This window comes from Dermacentor andersoni, chromosome 6 (assembly GCF_023375885.2).
Source record: "Dermacentor andersoni chromosome 6, qqDerAnde1_hic_scaffold, whole genome shotgun sequence".
NCBI lineage: Eukaryota > Metazoa > Arthropoda > Arachnida > Ixodida > Ixodidae > Dermacentor > Dermacentor andersoni.
This window is the reverse complement of record NC_092819.1, coordinates 106,335,402-106,353,581: the sequence shown is the minus strand read 5'-3', so window position 1 is coordinate 106,353,581 and position 18,180 is coordinate 106,335,402.

Here is an 18,180-nt window from a genome sequence, read left to right as displayed (position 1 = left end):
ATGAGGTTCTCTCGATGTTGGTGGTGAGATTGTAGCAGGAACCATCGACGATGATAATGTCGGCGACAAATTTCTCGAGGCCAAATTGGCGAGAAGTTCACCGAAGAGCGGCAGATACCCCGTACGTTCCGGATGCAGCTCGCTAAAGCGCTGGCGTGGAAGACGTTCAATGAAGAGCGCCACATATCCGGTATATTTCGAATGGGGCATTAGTAACTGACACGAGTGGTGCCTCAGGTTGGAGACTTCTATGCGGTATTCTCGAGTGATATCTTTGGGGACCAGAATATCAAATTTGTACAGTACTCTGCGCCTGCGACAACTCATGTGACTGATGACTTGTTCAGTAATCAGCGGTCTCTTTACCGACCAGAAGGTAAATGCTGCTATTGATCAGCTACCCATGTCGAAACCTCCCGGTCCTGGTAGTATTTCAGGTGAATTCGACAGAGCTTTTAAGTACATTCTTACTCCTGTTCCACTGAGGCGATTTGTAATGAGTTTTGGATTGGAGGATTTGCCACATTCTTTCACAAAAAAGCCACGCAGTGCTAGTCCCTAAAAGTACTGACTGAGAGAAACTAGGTTCTTTTGAAGGTTATAGGTCGATTACATGGTCAAACGTTGGTTACATATGTCTGCAAAAATTTTGTCATACCCTTTGCAGGTAGCGATTTTAATTCTTATTGGTCCTCATCAAGCATGTGAAATAAAAAGCCGTCCCATACAAAGTAACGTGCACGTCGCCCGTACGGTGCTTGAGTACTGTTCCACTTCTTTGGGCAACTTGCAATGCCTCAGATTGACCTCGCAAATGCTTTTGATCGGGCCTGGCATGCCTTTTTATTTTCACTTCTAGAACACACCAATGTTGCTTGCACAGTGCTTAACGACGTTCGACTTTGTTATAGTCATTGTACAACTCGCTCCGTTGTCAATGGTAGCCTCTCAAATCCTGTCCACAAGCGTTATTCCGTGAAACAGGGGTCTCCTATGCCCTCGCTCCTCTTCGCCTTTTACTTAGAACCACTTCGCTTGAGCATTTTGAGCTGTAGCATTGTCCGTGGCTTTGATGTTCTGGGTAATGAAGTAAAAGTGTTAGCATATGCTGATTATATCGCGTTCTTCTGCAAGGAGGCACCGAACATAGATGAAGCTCTTTCTATCATAAAGAGTTTGGTACTGTCTCCAGTGCCCAAATGAATAACATTAAGAGCTCCTGGCTATAGTTTGGATTTTGAACCAATACATCATCACATTATGCTGGTATTGAATGGTCTTGTGTGCCACCCAAATATCTAAGAGTTCCACTGCATGCCTACAAGTTATGTGCACGCAATGGAGATTGCGCGTTCCAGCCTTACAGTGCTACACAAATATCCCTTTTCCTACACAGTCTTTTAGAATTTGGAAGAGCAGAAACCTGCAACATGGTTTTGGCTACCAAAGTTTATTATATCTTTCAGGTTCTTCAGTGCACAAGGCTTTACATTCAATGTCTTCACAGAATTTTTTCAGCATTTCTATGGTCTTCTATAGTTTGAGACCTATGAGATGCGATAACGTTTTCCGACCACAAAGTGCTGGAGGGTGAGGGTTGGTGCATTTGTATATGCGACAGTTAGCCTCACGGGTGTTCTTTTTTTTGGAATAGTTTTCACCCGATATTACGAGCCTGCTTTCAGGTTAAGCTCTTTCATGTCCTTCCAGAATTGGTGGTGTCTTCGAATTTCCTTTCTATATCATGTTTATGGGCTTTCATGTGTGAGATTTATTTTTCTATTGATTATCTAACTGTTTGCTTCTCGAAAGATTATTTGTTCACTCTATCAATAAAAAATATTTAGAAAGATTAAATATCGATTTTCCCGCCGTCGTTTTATCGATCAATATACACCAGGCTACCAGGACGTTATTTACATGCAAGAGTGCGCAAAATTCCAGTTCCCACTTCTATGAATACTTGTTTTTTACAAATTACCCACTGAATTCATTACAGTTAGAATATGGCTAAGCAGAAAGAAAGCTTGGTTTTGTCAATTAACTGTCGCTTTTGTAACGTGCTTGAAACTGCTGAACACTGTCTTATTGTTAAGGGCCCCGTGTAGCAAAAAATCCGGCGTCGGCGTCCGGCGTCCCACGTCCGGCGCCCATCATCGGACGTCGCTTCAGCAAAAACAATTTTTGAACCACGCATCCGAACTGCGCAGGCACTCCACGTGGCGCACGGAAGTTATTGAACTAACTGAATTTCTCAAGGTAAAATACGTAGAAAAATCGTAAAGTACGACTTACACACAACCTATAGACATGATAGCGTCCGATTGTAATTTGAATATACGAGGAAACATAGTTCTGTTACGCGAAAACTAAAAAAAGAACACTAACTCCTTTTCCAGCGATTCTAACATACATAGAGCGGCCGTGGCCTCCCAGATTTGTGGGCGCAAATCTCAAGGGCCACAAAGCGGCGCGCTCAGTTCCTTGCAACACCTCCAGATGGCATTCGCCTCCGCCATAATAACGAGAGTTCATAGTTGTTGTTCTTTTCTTTTTTTTCTTGTTTAACCCAAGTAGGTCATTACGCAGTATAATGACAAGAGCTTGGTGGCGCAACCCACCGCCCCGTTCCAAAGGGGACCCTCATAACATCCATCCATCCATCCATAACAGGAGCTTGGTGGCGCAACCCACCGCCCCGTTAAAAAGGGAACGCTCATAGCATCCATCCATCCATCCATCCATCCATCCATCCATCCATCCATCCATCCATCCATCCATCCATCCATCCATCCATCCATCCATCCATCCATCCATCCGTCCATCCATCCATCCATCCATCCATCCATCCATCCATCCATCCATCCATCCATCCATCCATCCATCGCACGAAGACGAACTTTCTGGTAGAAAAGTGGCATCTTCTGTGGGTCGCGATGTATGGATGGAGGCACATAGCATCTGTCCATCCACTGCGCCCACCCAAGAGGCCGAGTTTCTACCACAAAGCTCGCCTTCGTGCCTAGCGTTCGCCGCCAGCGTTTCCCGGTAAACATTAGGCTTACATAAGCTGCAGTTGCCGCAAAGCGTGAGAAGCAGTCAGGGATCTTTGAATGCTATCGCGTTCCACTCCTTAAGAGGAAGCTTTAGCTCGGGCCCAACTCCGACGCGGCCCATTTAAACAAATGTAAAACGCAAAAACGTTTTTCTGAGATAACTCCTGCACCGATTTTAATCAAATTTGTTGCATTTGAGAGAGAAAGTGAAGTTCTAGTGACTGTTGGAAGCGGAACTTCGATTTAGGGCTTCAATGTTGTTAAAAAGATTTTCAAAAATACGGAAGTTTGAAAAAAATAGAAGCGCGAAGTTTACAAATTCATAGCTCTGCATCAAGAACAGATATCGCGGTTCTGTAAACGGCATCAATTAGACCATTCAAAGCGGACAAATTCGATGTGTCACTTTGCATTTTATGTGAATTTGTTACGTTGGTTACAATGGTTCCGCAAAAGCTGTATTTCCATATTACAAAATTTTTTTATATTCATGTGTAACGTATCAATTTTGTCCGCTTTGGATGTACTATTAGATGCAATTTACAGAATTGTACTATCATTTTGTATTTTTGAGTTACAGGGTTGTAAGCTTGATAGTTTCGTTCTGTGAAAATTTTCGAGTTTTTCCAATTTTTAATAAAATATTGACGACTGAACACGAAAATTCGAAACCAACAGTCACTAGATTTTAAGTTTTCTTTTAAATTCAACAAACCTCGTCAAATTTGGTGCAGTGGTTGCCGAGAAAAACGAATTCTCCTTTTACATGTATTTATGTAGGAGCACCTGAGCTAAAGCTTCCTCTTAAGCGTCCTCCAATTTTTTTGTTCCGGGATGTCCTCCATGGAAATTTACATAACTCTTTTGATTTAAATTCTCACAGTATCCGATATCTTGCCGCTCCATGTGATGACGTACCATTTGATACGTTTTTACTCCAGGGAAACAATTGTACATCACCACATTAGATCTACTTAACACAGACGAGGGACTATAACGACGCCCTCTGCAAAATTTGTAAGCGAGAAGGTACGCTAAACCATATAATATGGGAGTGTGCTGGCTCCCCAGGGGCCAAGGAAAACATTGACAGTAGAGAAGCCTGGGAGGCCTTGCTCCAGAGCGAGGCTGAAGACGACCAGCGTCGAGCAATCCGCCTGGCCGTTGAGGCCGTGAAGACTCACCGTCCTCAACGCGCGGGGACTGCTTCGTCCTGCCCCCCTACCTACGTATAGATTAAGAGGCGGGCACCCCAGCTCGGTGGAATAATGAAGTTTTCAATCAATCAATCAATCAATCAATCAATCAATCAATCAATCAATCAATCAATCAATCAATCAATCAATCAATCAATCAATCAATCAATCAATGAATGAATGAATCAATCAATCAATCAATCAACGTTTTTACTGATAGGCCTCCAAAGCCTATGAAAAACAGCGCGAGTGAGCTCGTGCCACTGTTCGCGCGTTCGTCGTCGTCGTCTTCTTCCACAGCTGGCTCCGATGCCATGCTAGCATTCCCACACTGCCCCTCTCTCTGCGAAGGCGCTGACGGCGCTGGCCCACCGCCGGATGCTGCAGTGATTTCGGTCTCAAATTCTTTGCTTGAATATATCGCGAAATGAAAACACGAATGTATATAACGAATGTATAACACGAACGGAAGCGCATGTATAAAGATAATTGTGCGTGCATACCTTTCGTGACCACCGATCAAGACAATAAATGTGTTTGCACCTTTATTCAAGATTCTGTGTCACCTCTTGTCGTGTGCTACAGAGCTTCGCTAGTCATCCACCTTCACAGAGTGGAATGACTCATGAATTTTTGTCATTGTAGAGTGGCAAATTTCTTGTGGCACATACCTAGTTACCCAAGATGGCGTCAAAGTGGTTCATTGAAGATCAGCACAGGGCTAATGGTGCATACCAAGTGCTCTAAGTAGGCGTGAAAGAGGTTCGTCGAAGAACGGCATACAGTTGAAACTCGATTTAACGAAGTGATGAGCACGCTCGAATTATTTCGTTAGATCGGGAAGCTCGTAAAATCAAGAAAGGAATTTTTCGGTCCTTCGAAATCTAAAACTGTAACGTAGCGACACGCAAACGCTATCGCGAGATGGTATTTGCCGCTAATCCAGCCATCTGGCGCATAAACTATAAAATAACGAAAGCAAGCACCGCCGCGCCTACCGAGGCGGTGTTGAATCCGCTGTTCGGTGCATGGGCGCTGCGTGCAACATCGTCAAAATAAAGTCAGGGATGTGAACATGGCGCCTAGATGTTTTAACGTGATAGCTTTAGAGCGCACGCTCGAAGAAGAACCCACCTGTGTCAAAATTAGAAAGAAATCGCCGCTTTTTTTACGCATTTACTTCAGAAAAACCTTCGTTAAATCGAGCTCGGCCAAGTTTGTTTCGTTAATTCGGGTTGATAATAACATTGAACCCTACGGGTAGCTGCCGGGGAATGTAAATTTCTTCGTTGTATCGGGAACTTCGTAAAATCGGGTTTCGTTAGATCTAGTTTTAACTGTATGTGTAAACATTGCCACATACTCAGTGACACAAGTTGGGCCGACGGTTCGTTTGGAACCTTGTTCTCTCAGCCCAGCAGCTCGATGCGCTACCCAGTCGACAATGAACTAACACGTGACCTAGGCAGGCGGCAAAATGAGCAGATACATACGAACATACATTGATAGTTAGCAACCGAAAGTGGGTGAAGTACCCTAAGAATGCAACGCTAAAAATGTGAACCGATCCCGGATAGAGTGTATGTCGCTGTTTTTTTTTTTTCAAGTGCAAGTGCTTTATTTTTCTTCACACCATCATTATTATACAGATATCTGGACCGTTATCCAGGGAAGGCTAGTTTCCGGTCCAGTGTCAAATTATAACAGACAGGTCAGGCGCAGATTTTAACAGCAGAGTATTTCGTAACACGTCATTATTTATAACAGACAAGAAACATTCTGAATGTACTCCTATATAATCGATTCAAGTAAACTAGAGATGCTAGTTATTAAGAAAAAAGAATTGGCTGCACTGCTGGGAATTACGTGCGGTTTTAACCTCTCAGGGTAAAATATTCCAGATTTTTGTGCCATTGAATTCAATTAACCTTTCGCCGTATACATTGCAACACTTTGGTAAGTTGAGGTTAGCTATGAAAGCATGTCTAGTACTGCGAGTTGGAAAAGAAAAGGCGTTTCGAGGAACAGGAAAGTTAGTGCACAATATATTATTCACTGAAATTGAGATCTTATGATTACATAGTACTTTAACCGATAATACATGTGTTTGGGAAACATCATTAAATGTATCATTGGTATAATTTGATGCGCTAATTATTTTCAGGGCCCTTTTCTGTAGATTTTTAAAGGTTGTGTGTATGTCATGCAAATCACGCCCCATGATTCTAAAGAATAATTAATATGGCTATGACAAAACGCATAGTAAAGGGATTTGAGTACTTCGCGAGGGAAATATTGCTTTGCTTTAATTGGGGAGTAACAACCGTATGCGACCTTCTTTCATGCATGATGAATATATGCTTCCCAATGTATATGCTGGTCAAATATGACTCCCAGATATTTAAACGAATCAGCTTCTTGAATGGGGCTATTATTTAAGGCAGTATTTATTTGACTGATGTCAACATTGTTTCTCATGATCAAAAACTACATATTTTGTGTTATTGCTATTTAAAGTTAACTTGTTTTCTAAAAACCACGAGGAAATTCTTGATAACTCGGCCATCACATGTGCTTGCAGTGCAGAGAGCGTGTCTCCTGTAAATAATAAAGCTGTGTTATCTGCACACATTAGAACGTTTGAGTTCTGAAGAGCATTAGGGAGGTCATTAATGTACAACGAGAATAACATGGGACCGAGCCCGAAACCTTGTGGCACTCCGCTGGTGACTGTGCTGTATGTAGAACAATAACCAAGGGTCGAATCAAAATCTCAAAAATGAATACTACAGATTCTAAATAACGGTGTCTTGAGCAATAAGGTGTGTCGCTTGCATTGCTTGAGTACTAATCGCATTAACGTCGACAGTCGTCATGAGGTGGCTGATGCCGGAATTATTCAGGGCTACATACTCTTTGTGTCACCTTGACATATCTACTAAGGAGGATGGGCCAACAATGAGAACACACCAATATCACGTATATGCGGCGGCGAAAACAGAGAGTTTTAGCGTGTCCGGTATCCCTCTAAACGCTGGCAGATCGGGCGGAATCGCAAGTGAGCGGGGTCACAAACGTGAGTGGCCTGCGTGGTGCAGCCACCTGGTGGCGCAGAGCTCGAACAGACGAACACATAGCTAATTATTGCCGTTAAAAAGAAACGTGCGCAGCTTGCACTAGTGATGCAAGGCTGGAGTGAACAGCGGAACTTGTGATCACCTTGCTTGTACGTAGCTTGCCTAAGTTGTTTGTAGGTTTTGCGAGGTCATGCTAGGTTTTGCTAAATTGTCTCGGCGGGCTTGACGCTGGAAGTTTTCGAGCAGTCGCAGGCCGGGATCGCTTTCTCGTCGAGCGTTCAGGTGCCGACTCTCGCTTTCCCTGGACTGGAGCTTGGAATTCTCGACTCGGCATCGCCTCTTCTCAGCCGTAGCTTCGGCGCTGTGTTGCGGGTCACCTTGGTGGCGACGCATCGCTTCTTGCTTGGCAGTACGGCGCTCTTCCTGGTAAGCCGGTTCTTCTTCGGGCGTCCGGACTTTCCTCGGTCTTGCCATGGCAGCAGCACGTACGCAGAGAGGAGAGGAGGCGAGAGGTGTGCCGCCACGCCGGCGACACTCGATTGTGACGTCACGACTCCGCCCTTCGGGCGTGGGGTGCGAGGAGGCTACGTGGATCGTTGCTTTCGCAGGTGGTTGCTAGGAGATGCTAGGCGGCGCACAGCTAGGCTGAGTTTTCTGGTAACGCTCCACGGCGTTACCTCCACCGCTCCACCCCAACACAATTGCAAAGGTTGATGAGCTGATTAGACAAGAACGGATGATAAGCATCGATGAACTGGCAGAGCGTGTGAACATCAGTCACTGCTGGGCTTACACATTAATTCATGAACATCTCGGTTTTCAGCTCTTGTACGCGCAATGGATGCTCAAGATTTTGAACCACCGCCAGAAGACGGAGGGGTTCGGTTCTGCCTTGACTCATCTGATCCGGTATCACAATAGGGTGACGACTTCTTGTCTGCAGTTGTGACCAGGGACGAATCATGGTGCCACTACTACGAGCCTGAAGAACGACGGCAAAGCTTACAGTGGAAACATTCGAATTCACCACCCCCAAAGAAAGCAAAGGCCGTTCTTTCCGCCGGAAAGACTTTTTTTTTTCAATCATCAGAGGTCGTTTGAATTTGCTAAACCTGGAGAGACTATCAATCGTTTCCGATACTGTGAAACACCGGATCGGCTGCGTGTCGCAATCAAGGACAAACGACGTGGAAAATTGACGAATGGGGTCACCTTGCTCCTCGACAATGCCTGTCCCCATGTGGCTGATGTGGTCAACACAAAACTGGCAAAGTTCAAGTGGGAAACGCTGCACCATACGCCATACAACCCACACCTGTCGCCTTGCGACTTCCACATTTTGGGGCAATTGAAAGAAACAACAACAAAGAAACAGCTCAAGGGAACCAGATTCGTGTCGGACAATGACGTGAAAGAGTCAGGTACAGACTTTTTCAAGCAGCAACCCAAGGAGTTTTATGAGACGGGAATCATTCGACTAGTTAGTAAGTGGGACAAACGCCTAAATGCTTATGGATAATACTTTTGAATAAAGTACCCCATTTGTCATATGTATTCGCAGTGGCTCACTTTCATTTGACTCGCCTTCTTATATTTTGCAGAACTCCTGCTTTTTATATGTGCTCTCTGTTTCGACATTAGTTTCAGTGCAATTACTCACAATACATGGCTGATGAGAGCTGCTGCTGCGCAAGACATTGGAATAAAGGACAGCTTCATTGAGATTTTTCCCTGGCCGTTGCATATGTGCAAGCACGTAAACAATATTCCTGAATGACAAAGTTTCGTTAAAGTATTTGTTCTCAACTTGTTCATTTCACCACCTCTACATTTTTCAAATCAGTGGCATGCAGTGCTTTACTGGTTTCGAACTGATATAGTTCTAAAGTTTCTCTGGTATTTTCTTTACCTATTAAATAGACAAAAAACGTGGAAGCATCGATATCAGTTATTTAGGACACAGTTTTTGGGACGTACGAATATATTCTTTTATGAAAAAATACATATTTTACTTGTCTTGACAGTACGTAACACTCAAGAATTCGTTTGCAGCATCTTTGCCAATGGTAATGCACTTATTATTCATGTATTTTATAGCTCGACAACTTCTACAAGGATGGGGCCGAGCTGCAACGTGAGCCCCCCGCCCCCCCTCCTTCCCCCCCGAACGAAATTTCTGGCTTCGCCACTGAACGAGAGTCATTGTGCACGCATCCGCAGTTGAATGTTCACTTACGTACTTACTTTTTTACCTGACCCCTCCTTTAAAAATGTATTATCTCGAGCAGAGAGAGGGTAGAAGCATGTTTAATTGACATAAGGATGGCCTGATTTGCAGGAGTGGATCCCTCTTCGCGGGAATCCATGCACTGTCTTGGCTGCGACCGCCCGCTCAACCAGCATGATCTGGTCTGAGAGGCGGGAGCTGGACAGCAGCGTCTCCCACTTCTCGTGTGGGGTGGTGGTGGTGAAAACTTTTAATTGCTGCAAGAGAGTTTGGAAGCCACAGAGTGGCCCCGCTACATGGTCGGCGTCCCTAGTCCGGGACATCGCATGACAATGCCCCGTCTCTCGCCCGTTTCACCAGAGCCCTTTGGGACTCAAGCGAGGAGCAGTTGAGGAGGTGTCTCCCATGCCTCTCTGGAAGGGGTAGGGGAAGGAGGGAGGTGGGGATTTTGAGTACATGCCCACACCATGTGGAAGATATCGCAGGTCTCCCCACAATGCGGGCATCGCCCATCCGTGTTAGGATCGTAATGCTTTAAGATTGCAGGACAGAGCAGAGTACCTGTCTGCAGGCGCCTTAATGTTCGCTCCTCCGTCTTACTCAGCCCCTTGGCAGGGGCTGGGAAAAGGCGGTGGTTGTCGCTATAATGCGTTATTATTTCCCTGAATCGCAGCAGCGGCTGGTTAGTCTCCGAGCCAGAAGAGCTGGGATGAGGAGCCCGGTAAATAAGCGCTCGGGCAGCCGCGTCAGCGGCCTCATTACCTCGTACGCCCTGATGGCCAGGAGCCCAAATGATTCTTTTCGGTGTTGGATCAGTGGCAGTCCGTCTTAGAATGCAAGCAGCTAAGGGGGAGATCTCCCCAGCCAAGTAATGATCACATGCTTTTCGGGAGTCCGTAATGATGATTCTCGAATTGGCGTGGGCGGCAGCAAGCGCTATCGCTACTTCCTCGGCTCGCATTGAATTCGGGGCTCGAAAAGAGAGTCCATCGACGTGCATTTCCTGGTGAACAACAGCGGCCGTGTAAAATCCCGTGGGCGACGGCCCTGCTACGTCTACATAATATACACCGGGTCGGGAGCCGTGTTGTCTCTCAAGAGCCCGAGCCCGCGCTTGTCGTCTGTTTTCGTGCATGTCGGTGTCCATGTTACGGGGGAGTGGGGAGACCCTGAGCATATGGCGCCACAGTACTGGGATACGCTCCGTCTCCTCTGGAGTGCAGTCGTGTTGGATGTGTAAGCGGTTTAGCAGGCGGCGCCCAGGGGCCGTCTGCATGAGCCGGGTGTACTGGTTCACGAGGTGGGCCTCCCTCAGCTCCTGGTAGGAGTTTAGCACCCCCAATGCCTTCAGTTTGGCATTAGAGGTAGCCACCGGGAGATCCAGGGCTCGCTTAGTTGCCTTGCGGATGATGGCGTCTATTCGCGCCTCGTCTTGCTTAGTAGTGCGGAGATATGGCACGGCGTAGAGGATCCGGCTAGTCACGAAGGCATAGACGAGCCGAAGCGCGTCCCTGCCCCGCAGACCGCCCCGCTTGTTGGAAACGCGGCGGATCATACGCCCTACCTGTTCGCCTACTCTCTTGAGTTTCACAATGGTGGAGTCCGGTCTGAGTCTGTGGTGAATGAAAAGGCCCAGAATACGGAGCTCCTCCACCTCTCTAATAGGACCTCCTGACAGAGAGATGTGAATTGCTGTCCTATCCTTTGGGTTCGCTCTGACATGCAGAAGCTCTGATTTCGCTGGAGCGCATTGGAGCCCACAGTCCATAGCATACGCATCGACTATGGAAGCGGCCTGCTGAAGGCGGACCTCCATGTCCCCCAGGCTCCCCTCAGTGGTCCAAATTGTAATGTCATCTGCATATAACGCGTGTTGAATGCCTTCCACCCGGGCCAGTTGGCTTGGGAGGCGCATCATAGCTATGTTGAACAGGAGCGGTGATAACACCGCTCCCTGAGGGGTACCCCGTGTTCCCATCATGTAAGGGCCGTATTCCTCGCCCTCAATCCGAAGGAAGGCCTGGCGATTTGTCAAGAAATCTCTTACATACGCGTAGGCCCTAGCCCCACAATCAGTAGAACTCAAGTTGGCCAGGATGCTTCCGTGTTTAACATTGTCGAAAGCCCCTTTCAGATCAAGGGCGAGGATGGCTTTGTCATTGTGTTGCATAGTTGTGGGTCGTATTACATCCCTGTGCAGCTGGAGAAGGACATCCTGTGCAGACATGTGGGGGCGAAACCCGAACAGGGTGACTGCAAAGAAGCCCTTACTCTCCAGGTATGGAGAGAGGCGATCCCGAACCATCGTCTCCATAAGCTTGCCCGCACATGAGGTCAGTGATATGGGCCTCAGGTTGTCCGTATTCACGGCCTTACCTGTTTTAGGGATAAACGTCACAAGTGACGTTTTCCACTCGGGAGGGAGTGGACGCCCGTCCCAGATCTGGTTGATGTATTCTAATAAATGGAGGTAGGCTGGGTCCGGTAGGTTCGCCAACAGGTTCACTGTTATGTGATCCCGTCCCGGAGCCGTACCCCGGCGCATTTTTGCTAAGGCCGCCTTAAGGTCGTGCAACTCAAAAGGGGCATCAAGTGTTTCATTAGGCCTGCCAGAGTATATGTACTCAGGCCCAGGCGGGTCCTCCGTACGACAGAGATATCTGTCGCACAGAGTGTCCGCAAGTTGCGCCGTCGTACCTTGATACCCTTGCAGAGCCCGCCGGAGCTGCTTTTGCGTCTCCCCTCTCGTTTGGGAGGGGTCGATTAGACTGCGAAAGAGACGCCACGTCCCCTTCGAGCTCATCTGATGAGCTGCGGCGTCGCAGCGTGCTATCCAATTTGAATCTGAGAGTTCGGCAGCATACGCTGCAGCCTGCTCTGTGAGTTTGGCTATGCGGTCGCGTAATTTGCGATTAGTTTTCTGCTTTTTCCACCGTTTAGTTAAGCTCCGGCGCGCCTCCCACAAATGCAGGAGGTGGGTGTCCACTGCGGGGATCTCTTCGGTGGTTTGTAGTGTTGTGACGTGTTGTTTCTGAATGTTGTATATGTGGTTAGCCCACTCCGCGTATCCGCCGGAAAATAGTACGGGAGGGATAGTGTGATTTCGGAATTTGTGCCAATCGGTCAGCTTGGCCTGACCCCATTTTTTGCGCGCTGCCTTCGCCATGAGTGTAATCCGGAGAAGGAGGTGATCGCTGCCTAGAGAATCTCCCAAGTTCTCCCAAGCAGCCGCTCTAGCATTTTTAACGAGAGAAAGGTCGGGACACGTGTCGCGGGTTACCGAATTCCCCACTCGGGTGGGATACGCCGGGTCCGTGAGCAACGTGAGGCTGAGGGTCGAGATGAGCTCCGCCAGCTTACGTCCTCTTGCCTGTTCGAAGTGGTAGCCCCAATGAAGGCTGGGAGCATTGAAGTCTCCAACGATCACTAGAGGCTCTTTGGCTGCCATTTTTATCGCGCGAAGGAAGATTTCATTAAAAGTTACGCGCGGCTTATGCGGAGGGCAGTATATGTTGAGGATATGTATTGACGGGTCGCGGCGTCTAAGAGGCAGTACCCGGACCATTGTATATTCTTGCTCGGTACTCAAGTCTAAGTCGACCTGAACCGCGGTGTAAGCTTTATTCACCAAGATGCACGTAGAGGCGCCCCCCTGAAAGGTGCTGTAGCCTGATAATTTAGCGTCTATGCCGGGCTCCTGCAGGGCAATGAGTGCCGGCATGTCTCCTAGGGACTGCAGGTAGAGCTGGAGGTGTGACTGTTTTTTCCAAGCTCTGAAACCCCTGCAGTTCCATTGGATGATCTGGAATTTTTCAAGGTTTTTATCATTCCTATTAGATCTGTTAGCCATCTTGTTCTATTTATTTACGGGCGAGCGGGCTAGCTCTGGCCGGGAGCCAGCGCAACCCCAGCGAGGGGCCGCACCGACCCACCAGCTGCAGAGCCTGAACCATGTTCCTCCGCTGCCTGGCGGGAGGCTGTCTTACGTTTGAGGTGAGGGGATTCGCAGCTAGTGGCGTTCTTAATTTGGGTGCTGACCCAGGGCTGCACGGCTTTAAGGACCGAGTCAGTGACCTGGGCCATAAGGTCGGGAAGTGCTTGCGTTAAAGCTGCCTTGAACATGTCCTGGAAGGACTCGCGGACTGCTGACATGATTTGATTCGGGAGGGCCGTCACCTGCTCCTCCAGTTGCTCGGTTTGGCGCTGCAGTGCCTCTAGGCCGGCGACGCGACCAGCAGATCCAACTACCGTGTCCCCGCACTGCCGCGAGACGCTAGTGAGGCAAGAAGTTACGGATGATCCATCATCCTCGCCATCTGGCTCAGCTTCTTGCATTGGTTCGAATGACCCGGCCTGTTTGGCCTGTAATTCTTGAATTTCGCGCGCTAGAATTTGGTTTTGGCGCCTGAGCTCCTCTACCTGCTGCTGTAGGGCGGTTTCGGTAGGGGAGGGACGGGTAGGGGGCCCGGAGACTGCCCTACTCCAACTGCTCACCTGTGGTTGGACGGGTGCCAAGGGCGGGAAGTCCCTGGCGTTGAGGACCGGGGGCACCGCCTGGGTCGCGGACCTGACAGGTTTCGAGGTGCCGGGTTTGGCCTTGGTTTCCTGATCGGCTGGCGCTTTCTTGGCCTTGGGCGGAGGAGCCTGCTTGGGCCCCGTCTTTGTCTTCGGTTTGGATCCGGATGGGGAGCTCGGTTTGATGGCTTTCCGGAACCGCCCGGCACAGCCAGGAGCTCCGGTAGGGTGGCCGCCTCCGCAGATGAGGCAGCTCGGAACACAGTCATGTTCTGCCGGGCCGTCAGGAGTGGCATCGGGAACCTGGACTCCGCAGCGTTTGCAGCGTCCCGGCTGCGGTCGCGGGCACGCATCGGCCCGATGGCCCACTGTGCCACAGCGGTGGCATGCTGGCACTGTTTTCTTGTACAGGTGAACAGGGAGCCGTTCGTAGCTGTACAACACCGTCCGTGGCACCTTGGTCCCCGCGAAGGTGATCACCGCAACCGGGGTTCCCCCTAGCTTGCGCACAGACACCACATTTTGTTCCGCACTGAGTTTTCGTTTAACGCTTTCAGACGTTTCGTCTGGCGAAACAGTCACGACGCCTCGACAGAACGCTCCGGAGAGTTTAGGGTGTCCCCGGAACGGTAGCTCGCGTTCCCCTACCGGCAGCACAATATCCCGGAGTAGCTTCTCCGCGGCGTCGACAGATTTCAGTGCACATACAAGGATGTTTTGCTCCCAAACGGGCCACACCTCAAGTCCAGCATTTGCGTCGTCCCCGAGGATGCTGCGGACTGCAGCGCCGGCTCGTCCAGGACCAAAAGTTGCCTTGAGGTCGACCGTGTTTCTTGGTTTCAGCACCACGACGATGTCATCTTTTTCAATGCGCGGCGTGTTCTGCGGCCGCCACCGGAGTTGCTTGGAGCTCGTCGAGGCTGCGTTCAGCGCACTCCCGCCCTGCGTATGCGCAGAGCTAGCCGGCGCCTGTTGCTGGGTGGCACCAGCACCAGCGTCCCTCGATGCCGCCGCCGCGTTCTTCTTTCCGCGCCAGACGCGCACCATATCTTGGAGGTAATCGTCCTCGGTTGGTAGAGTATCCTCGCCTTGAGTCGTATCCTCGGATTGATGGTTATCCATTGCCACGATCTGCAAGGACTGCGGGTCGTATCCGGTGACTTGATTTGGAGCCGCCAGAGCCGAGGGATCCCCGACCGGGGCCATCGCAGGCCCCGGCGCCGTTAGGCTTAGCACCACCGCGGCGTGACGAAGGCTTCAAATGACCGAAAAGTGGTCAAAAATTGGCCCCACCTTAACAAACGTGGTGTAGACGGGTGCCGCTGAGGTTCCTGGAGACGATGATACCAGGCTTGCAGGGGGAAAAGTTGGTGTATCGCAATTGATTGCGATCTGTCACGGAGCCGACGCGGTATGCGACCGCTCCCGTCACAGACCCGGCGTCTCTCCCTCGTGTGGGGGGATACGTACAAAGTGCGCTAGCCTTCCGTGGCCTTGTGCCGCGTCCACAGCTCCACACCGCGTCCACAGCTCACGAAGGCACGCAAGAGACAACACTGGGATTGTTGCAAACCAACACGTTCCCGCACCCAAGGAGGCTTCATCTCATGTTCCCTACTCAATATGACGAACCATCTAAATACTGCCAACAGATAGGAAGACTCCGGCACATTGTCATAGATTGCAAACAATATCCAGACTTGCCTCCTATATCCCGAACAGAGGGACTTCCGTCACACACTCGTCTTCATCAACGTTCACCTACGTATATATGTTCATTCGTGATGAATGTTCGCCCACAAACTCTCTTCTAGTCCGGTTGCCTTCGAAGAGCACGCTAGCGCTTTGGTGGCCTTGTGCATACTAGAAGCCTGTGGCCAAGGTCCCCGGATCTTAGCTTCCAGGGAAGAGCCAAAGAAAGCTATCGCTTGAATACGCATTTGCAGTTATAATCCACAAACACTCGTAATTAAAAACTTCTATTCGATGTCGAATAGAGATGATAACACGCTTACATGCATTGTCGCTGGAAAAAAGAAGCATTATTTCGCTGAAAAATTGGCAAAAATATTGAAATTCGTTGGAATAAACCGTATCGCTCCTTGTGCGCACCTGCACAGGCATGGGACATGAAAATTGCATGGGTGTTAGAATGCTGGTCACATTACTTTATAACCCGCCGTGGTTGCTCAGTGGCTATGGTGTTAGGCTGCTGAGCACGAGGTCGCGGGATCGAATCCCGGCCACGACGGCCGCATTTCGATGGGGGCGAAATGCGAAAACACCCGTGTACTTAGATTTAGGTGCACGTTAAAGAACCCCAGGTGGTCGAAATTTCCGGAGTCCCCCACTACGGCGTGCCTCATAATCAGAAAGTGGTTTTGGCACGTAAAACCCCATAATTTAATTTTTAACATTACTTTATAAATGTAGGTTCACGCGCGCTTTTGTTGACAGTTGCACGATATCGTTGGCATTCCTAAATTGCCTTCAACCCAAAATTTTATAGCGGAGTATTCGGCCGCTAGATCTTCGCAAAGCTCGGGTGCTATCGGTGCGTATTATAGACATCTTGCTTGTTAGAGCATTTCCAAATTGCTGTCATTACACGTCCGCAGTATTTATTATTTTGCTTTGCCCGAAGTAAGCTTGAGTCTACGATGCAGCGGATGTGCGCTTGAGACTTTGAATAAATCAATTTGTTAACAAGCATCCAGATGGATGTAAAAATTAAGCCTTGAATGGCGGGGTTTATTGCCTCAGAACTGCGCTGTGGCTTAAGAAGGGCAGACGCCGTTGTGGAAAGCCGCGGATTTATTTTGATTGCCTGGGGTTCTCGTACGTGCACCCAAAGCATAGCACACACGCATTTTAACCTGATAGTGTTAAGGACCTTGTGTAGCAGAAAATCCGGTGTTGGCGGTGTTGTCCGTGAGCGAAAATTGCCACATACATTTTGGTATATGTATATGCCATGCCTTGCTATATGACATGCGGTATATGCGGGTTATACTGCCGCACCATTCCATCACTAAAGTTGCTCATGCCTTGTCTTACATTCTTAACAAAGTCATTCCTCAGAATTTTGAGAATGACAACCCACAAACAAATGTCATGATGCAAAATACGGACAGCGCATGCTTTTTATGTTAAATCTTCTGAGACTAAAATATTAAAGGTGCGAAACAATGATAAAAACACGAAAATGACAATTTTTTTGACACGGCTGTGCACAACCTCCGGGATCTGCCCACGTAAGAGGCCGCGTTTCTACCAGAAAACTCGCCTTCGTACATAGCGTTCGCCGCCAGCGTTTCCCGTTAATCATCACGGTTACATAAGCTGCAGTTGCCGGGAAGCGTGAGAAGCAGTCAGGGATATTTGAATTATATCGGGTTAGAAGCTGAAGCGTCCTCCAAGTTTTTTTTTTTTGCATTCTGCCCCCCTCGACAGACGGCCACCACTGCATAAAACCAAACCCGCGAGAGCGCAGCGCTAGAACGCCACAGACGTTGAGCCAACATGCCGGGCAAAACTAAACTCGTGTAGCCGTATGTCTCCTCTTGGCGCGACGACATTCTTCGAATGGCCGAAACGTATCACTGAATACAGCTTGCACGTGGCCTACGGTCATTCTACTAGTGACGCTCTCTAAGCGTGATATCGCCGTGTGTCGCGTGCAAACGCGTCAGAGCTGGCGGCGAGGCCGGCCGATGACGGCCTATATACGATGGCGTATATACGCCAATGCGTTGACCGAGTCGCTCGGGACACCAGAATTTTTTAATACAACCGACAACACAGGAGATAGTCCGAAATAGCGGCGAAATTTTAAAGTTCCCCACCATCGGTGTTTTGTCATCTATTGTCAACAACGATGATAAGCAATGCCAGAAACAGCATGCCTCTAGCATGTAGTTCAGTCGCTCCTCCCGCGATATTCACCCGTTCGCTCCTGGCCCTCCCAGTAGCCGAGGTCCCTATGCCCAACACAGAATTACTTCAACATGTACGCTCATCGCTATACTCTCGGGTCTGAGTCGATAGTGAGGAAGCGTCCTTCGGCTACAAATGTGTTATGCGATGTCCGCGCGCAGACTCATTTTCCT